We start from the raw sequence: 7,785 nt of genomic DNA on the forward strand, positions 1-7,785 counted from the left end.
TTCATGGTGTCCGTACTGTGCACATACTGGCCAGTAACGTCCAGACAGTTCTTTATTTAGAAGTACAGGTTGAAAAGAGACCTGCTTGGGTTTTACCAGGTTTAAATATTTGCTTATATTGGCCGTCCTTTGCCCAGCACTGTCTACAAAGACAATGTGGTAAAAGATTTATACCTCTAGGTAATGGCCAGCCCAGAAATCTCACAAATTTATCAAAAATGCTATTTTTACAGTAGTTTTTCCTAAATACTTGCTACCCTTTATCATAACTTGTTTCCCTTTTACTTGATATAAACTGGGGTTGTGACAATCTACTGAACTCCCTTCTGTCCTGACTTCACACCCAGCAGAGCGTGCAGTGCTGTGTGCTGTTGTCACGCCCCGAGTGTGACAGTGAGTTTGGGGGCGCAAAGCCAACACCTTCTGCCTTCCCTGACTGTGGTGCTACTTGCCAGGGAAAACCCTGGCACTGCTCTGCACGCCTGTCCTGCAGAGCTCCCCTCGCTGCCCATGGAAGTTTTGTGTAAACAACAGCCCTGCTTCACTGCAGTTATGCAATGCAAAGTTCTGGTTCAAAAAAAGTTTGAGGAAAAGGAAATATACTTTCCTTGTTCAGTTTTTACAGTGCAGTGATACTGCAGAGCCTAGTGAGAACAGATTTTTTACCAACTTTGTGAATGCCTGTCTAGTCCATGCAACTCAAAAGGCAACAGTTGAACTTTATGAAGCTCGTGTCTTCTAAATGAAAAAATAATTGTAGTCAAGAAGAACAAATGGGACATCCCAGGTCTGCTAAAAGAAAGCCAGTTCTAACCAATGCAAACATTCATACATTTCAGGCTTTATTAGTGAATTATTCTACAGTTATTTCTTCGGCCTGGGAGAGACAGCTCTTCATGATGTGACCATATCACGCCAGGTCACAAGTACTGATCAGCATTTACTGTCATTAAGAAAGAACATAAATATGTAAGGACACGCTGTTCGGAAATGCTATGGCTAATGAAGTCCTTCCTGCTTTGGGAAGATAGATTAACCATATGCCAAAGCAAAAGAAAAAAAAGTCATGGGTTTTTTTCCTTCTCTCTTTCTTCCTTTCAGTCTTTCTTTCCTTGGGATGCATTTGATAATTATCTTTCAGCTTTGAATTTGAGGTTTTATTCCCAGTTACCAACGTACTGTATTGAAATCTGGAACACAAAACTAAATTTTTTTAAGCAAAAAATTATGTACAGGGAGAAAAAAATCAGAAAGAAAAAGCACTTCGTTATGTCACAGTATTTACAGGAGAAAGTGTAAAAATTACTTCTTTTCTCAAAAAAAAAAACCAAAACACAAACATTTGGGGCCTGATTCTTTCCTAGTATAACTGAGCCAAGCTCCCTCAGGCTGGTGGAGCTGGGCAGAGTTATGCTAGCTGAGAAACCGAACCTTAAAATCTTCTTTGCAGACAAGGGAACCCTTACCAGCAGTACTTGAAGACTTGTGAGTTGTGACTGCATGTTACTTGAAAGATCTAATTAAGCTATGTTTTTTGGTGCAAGCAGTTGTTGTACATGATTTCATGTTTATGTAGCAAGATGCATTGAAATGTTGATACTAGTATTGAAACATACATGTAAAAATTGTCGTTGTGGAAATTGTCTGTTCTGTTCTATTTTTCTTGTGTGTCTCATCTGTTTAGAACGTAAACTTTCTTTTTTTTATTATTGTCCTAACTGAATAAGGCTAAATGAATACTGTAATTGAAAATATATTTTAAATCTTGTCATGAGTTTTTAAAAAGACTATTACAAATTGTATCATTCCTGATTACACAGAACTTTGTGGGTGGTTTTAAATAAATTTTATACTTCTATTTTGCACTTAGTCGTCTAATTTTTCTTTCCTGCTCTTAGCAATGACAACCACTATCACACGTAGAAGCATATTTGTTAATTATCAATAGGACCTACAGGGGCTTCACCCAAAAAGTCAGCAGGTTTCCGCACTGGAAAGGGACAGGCATAAATCCAGTCCCTGTTCTCAGTCTGCCTCTGCTTCAGGCTGACTGACCTGTGCCCAGGTCCAGAGAAGCAAGAGAAGCAGTCAGAAAATCGGAACTTCCGTTTCTGACTAAAAAGGACAAAACCGTTTGGGAACACAGTGTCTGTACAGTGTCTCTTTTTGCTACCTGTCTGGCAGAGCAAGCTTCTGGGAATCGTTCACTGTGGCATTTCATTACCAGCCACTGGAAATATTTCAGGTTTTATTTGCTGCAGATCAGAGGGTATGGCTGGGGTTTTGTCTCAAAACAGACATCAGCACTAGCCTGCTTTTCTGACATCGTAGTGCCCAACAACACTAAACAGAATCCCTGTTGTTTAGATATGAAGCAGGAATGCAACTCTGCTCATGCTTGCTTCTTTTCCTTCTCCAGTACGTGCAGCAGCAAAATAATAAGCAAAAATAATCTTCCAAGTAACTGGAATCTCCTAAAGAGCAGAAAAAATGCTGGTATCCTCTGGCTTCACTAATGCCCTGGAAAGAAACTACATTGTGTGATACGGTACATCTAATTCCTGGGGGATGGATGTGATCATCCAAGAGGGAGGCCTTGACCCTCCTATGTAAAGTGCTCTTGTAGAGGATCATCGCTACTGGGGTTTTATAGCAACACCTCCCAAGCTGCCCCAGGCCCTCTCTGAACTGCTCTCTTCAGTCTTTGCTCCAGAGTCCCACATTCCAGGGTTCAGTATTAGAGCAGGGAGCCCCAGCACAGGTGTCTCAGGAAAGCACGTGGATTTTGAGAGGCACTTTGAGCCTTGGGCCAGACCCAAGAACATCATTCCTGAGGAAGAGCTGGAGATGAGAAGCATTTCCCAGGCCCCTTTAAGGTACCGCCAGGCAGGTGCCCATTGCCTCCCCCAGCATTCCCAGCGGGCACTGTGACCCCAGTCAGAGCTGTACTGCCTCAGAGATTATGGGGTGCGTTACACAGAGAGGTACTGAAACGGCTTCACCGCTTACGGGAACAAAACTGAACCAGATTCACCTGCCCCCGAGTCCCTGTGGCCAAAAGTGAGTTTACCACCAGGAGACGGCTTTGGTGCTTGATCAATATCCTGGATTTCTGAAACACATTATTCAAGGTAATACAATATTGATGCAGTACAGCTGGCTGCTTTTAAATTCTTAAGCCTTAGGTTGCAATGCCGACTAAAATGGTGTTGACGATTAATGAAATTGCAAAATAAGCTTTTTTGCTGTGCTACAGTTAAGTTTTCTGTAGTACTCTTACACTGCTACATATCATAGAATGCCAGGATTTGCACAGTGCTAATGTTGTTACTGCTGTTGATAGTTAATGTTTAACACAGAGTATATTAGTTTACATTCAAAAGGGTATTCATCAAAATACTGGGGTTTCTGTGCACTCTGTATGTCGGAACAAGCAACATACTCAAATGTTATTTAAACACAAGCAAGGTAATGCTTCAGTTAGGGTTTTGGTTCAGGACATGGCCTAGATAGTTTAAAATAAAATACCAGCAATGCCTATCTGTGTTTTAAATCTTAGACAAACTGAGAAAGTATTTAAAATGTGGACATTTAAAGCCAGCTATTTCAATAACCATTGGCTAGAGCACAATTCCAAAGATGGGCCTCCAATTCCATGTCCAGTCTGCTTACTTCTGGATATTCTTTTGTGATATATACCACTAATACAAAAACCTTACAGTCTTAGTGCTTGAATTCTTGAAAATGTCCATGTCTTTTTACAACAGGACAAAAATTACTTGCAGTCCTGCTGTAGCATGTGTATCTCTCCATTTGTAATGTAACTGGGAAATCCTTTCATGCTGTTAGATCCTAAAGGGCCCTACGTTCCTGCTAGAGGTGACATAGCCCTTTTTTCAGCTCAGAACAGCAAAACCTTTGTTTCCTGTGGTGTAAAAAGTCAGCAGTTCAGTTTCTTGTGACCACTTTGTTTTCTACATAGACTGTTTTTCCAGGAGGATGAGTGGCTCCCTTCACTTGAGGGTTCCCTTCAGGGAAATGAAGCAGTAGGCTGGTGCTTCATGAAGGAAACACTCCGGTGCTAGACCCTAACTCACTTCCACAACAGCAGAAAGCCTTGTAAGGACTCACCTGGATTATGGCTCCGACAGATTTAAAGAGTGGGATTTGCTGATTCTTTGTGCTGTTGCAAATTACCTTGTTCTATGAGGGTGGTTCAGGGGTGTCACTGCATGACAATCCTCCCTAGGCCTAGGGGAGGGTCTCACAAAAATTTAAAAAAAGAAAGAAACCCCAAGGGTGCTGTGTGTACGGTGCTCACCAGTAAGCCAGTCAAGGGCCAGAGGCTCTGGAACCCCCAAGAATACAGGCAAGTATTCCCTTAAGATTAACCTGCTATTGCACCTGAGCCAACAGAGTGGAAATGGGAGCTTCAGTCGAGCTCCTCTGTCGTGTCCCACTGCACGAGTCCTCGCTTGTGCTCGTGTGGCACGCAGCAGCTGTCAGGACGCTCCCTGCTCCTGTCCATGGCAGCCTGAGGGTTAAACCTCTGAGTCTGCACGCAGCTGTCCTGCACAGGAACTGTCCGGCTGTCCTGCAGGTCAGAGAAAGCCCGTGCTCTGCTGTGGAAGAGGCTGAGCACGGCGGGCACTGCTGGAAGGGAAAGGTGTTCTCGGCTCTCCATCTCCTGCTGGCAAGCAGTGGAACTGAGGCTTTAAAGGTGGTCAGGATTTTTCCTCTCATTGCTTTTCTTTATTGCCTGTCTCTAGGTGTACCTTTACTCTGGCTGGGTTACCCCAAGGCTGTAAGGAGGGAGCTGAGAAATCTTCTGTGTGTGCAGTCAGACCCGACACACCCAGAAACACAAAACCAGGGCCTTCCCGAAGGTACTGAGGACTTGAATACAAGTCAAACTGCGTAAAGGAAAAAGGAATCCTCCAAACTTAGGACTTTATGAAAGGCCATGTTCTTGTGGCTCCTGGGCAAGGTGAATTACTTCTCTTTTTGTTATTGTGATGTTCATAGATCAGGTTGGTAGGGACCTCAAACCATCACCCAGTCCCACCTTTTGTGGAAAAGAAAGCCGAGGTGGGATTTTCTTGCACCCTGCACAGCTGTGTCTGGAGAACTTCCAGTGATGGGGGCTGTCTCAATTGCTCCAGCTGAAAAAACTTTCTTTCTTTTATCAAGATGAAAACTTTCTCTGTGCTTCTGCTGTCTATTACCTGCAAAATCATTAAGAATTACTTTATTTATGCTACAACGTTTTTACTAATTTAAAACTTTGTCAGAAGTCTGTTCTCAATGCATTTATTTTTATTGCAATATAGCAGACCATGAAAGCTTTTCTATCCTTACCCTGGGACTCTTATACAAACGTTACTTGCAATCAGCTAAACCTGAGCAGGTTAGTTTAATTCTAATATGTCCTTCCTGCATTCTTGAGTGGTCTGGCCGGTTCAGAAACACTTTTGTCAAATACTTTGTACAGCAGTATGTAATAAAGCTCAGTTTATTATATTTATTATTAAATTTCAGTTCTGACTGTGTCACGCTTGGCGAAGTGTGAAGTACATATGGCTACAGGCAAAAAGACTACAAGAGAAATTTTTGTGCACCAAAAAGTCCATGATAATTTGCTTAGATGCTTACATGCTGCACTTTATCATAATTTAAGCATTAAAAAAAACCATTAACTGGACTGTTGCCACCACTCCTGGATATCTAGAAAGGTGAAAATGTGTTTGATTCTCTCTGAATGCTCTCCTCTGGCCTTCTGAAGAGAACAAATAAACAACCCCATTGAGAGCTGCAAAAAGCAGGTGCCAGTAGTGACAGGTTTGGATTTGCAGATTAATTCAGACATTGAACAGGATGCATGGAAATGTATTTCCAACAAGAATATGGAAAAAATAATGTAACGCTTTTTCATCACCAAAACTGAGTGAAGTAACCACCTCCCTGTAACTGGCATTTAGCTGGACAGATGGAGCAGCTTTATTCACTTTTTGTTGAGTAGCTTCATGTTAGGTATGAAACACTGATTTCTGTGTCTTATCAATGGTACAGATAATCAAAAGCGTGTTCATTAGATCTCTCCCAATTCTGCCAATATGGAAATGCAAAATACAAATACAATCAAATTGTTTGGGATGTGAGATTTTTCCTAACCAAAAATAAACCTTTTCCACATTTCCTTCTACATTTTTCTTTCATAGCAGACCTGAAGATACCAGAAACTAGTTTCATTCTACCTGATGCAGGAAAATGTCACAGTAGTTCTGTTGCTGCTGTACAGGGACAACTGTTTGGTGCTGAATTTTTGTGTAAAAGACACTCTCTAAATAGGTGTTCAGTCACTGTGCATTGATTACGGTACTGAATTCTCTCCACGGGGTCAATAATGTACAGAGATGAATTAGTGGTGAAGCACTCGGTTCTTATGGATTCCCTGAGCAAACGGCAGCGATCCAGAGTATTCCCTGTTTGAACTGTACCTGGTACTAACTTCTCTCTGTGCTTTTCCAGTCACCTTTGTTAAATGTACTGATAGGGCAAAAAACATTTGTGATGTTCTTTGATGATAAACTCTCAAAATTACCATTTCTACCCACAATATCCCCAGCAGATTCTTAGCTCCTGTAGTCACTTAGAAAGCTGGAAGCAACAATTTGCCTCATGGGTTTTGCCTTCTAATTTGTATCATTTTCTTAACCTGCCTAATTTTTTTAAGGTAATTTGTAGAAATCCCGTATATTTCACACCTCTGTCCTCTCATCAATTTTAGATTAAATTGTCCAATGCACTTAAAAGATAGTTTGGGGGCCTAGAATTATTTTAAGAAACGAGACTAGAAGTGCACATTATTTTTTCACTGCCACTTCCATTACAACTGTTTTTCATCAAAACAGCGAGGTTTGTCTGGAGAAGACGATACAGAGACCTAAACAATTCAAAAGGAATTTTTAGCGTACTAAAAATGGCGGTGGCAAAATCTGCCAGGTAGTGGTAGCACTATGTATGTGAAAAGAAGAACGTACACAGAATGTTCTGCTCGAGGACATCAGGACTGTGGCTCCTGTGAGCTTCTGAGGCTTTCTTTGAGAGCCTTTATCATCTCATGTAAAAAACCAGCAGAATAGTTACTTCACAATACTCTGATATTCACTGACAATTATTTTCTACTTCAATACAATTTTGCCATTGTCCTTCTCACATTCCGGGTGGGAGAAAGTCCTGCAACCCTTTTAACATTTAATCTTATCTCCGGGTTAAAGGGTACAGATTCTGCTTTTAGTCAACTGACTGAGCTGGATGGAGTTATGCCAGGAAGAGATAAGGTTTAAAATGTGTAGACTTAAAAAGTAGGAACTATTTTTCTGAGTCTGAAACATCTAAACCCTAGTCTAATTTGAAATAAATTTTAAACTGTGAAGGCAGATCTGTCTTTATATATTCTTAACTACCAAATGCTGGCAGAAATTTACTTGCATGTGATGATCTTCTGCTTCTTTATCTAGATGCCCTCCTACAACATAATCCACCTCATTGCGAGCGAGTTTGAGGTTGCTGCTTCTCAGGATTTCATTCCACAACCGACTTGTTTTTAATGGCAATGCAACACAGTTTAATGACAATATAAGTCTTATTTTCATTTCAGTAAGTCTTGCTGACTTACTCTCAAACGTAGGTAGGAATTCATACGTCTATTTCACTTCAAAACAAACTCGAGTAAAAAACTATTTATGGGACGGAAAGCTTTTCCTAACAACGCCAAGGTCATGG

The sequence above is a fragment of the Hirundo rustica genome, chromosome 8 (genome assembly GCF_015227805.2).
Source record: "Hirundo rustica isolate bHirRus1 chromosome 8, bHirRus1.pri.v3, whole genome shotgun sequence".
Classification (NCBI taxonomy): domain Eukaryota; kingdom Metazoa; phylum Chordata; class Aves; order Passeriformes; family Hirundinidae; genus Hirundo; species Hirundo rustica.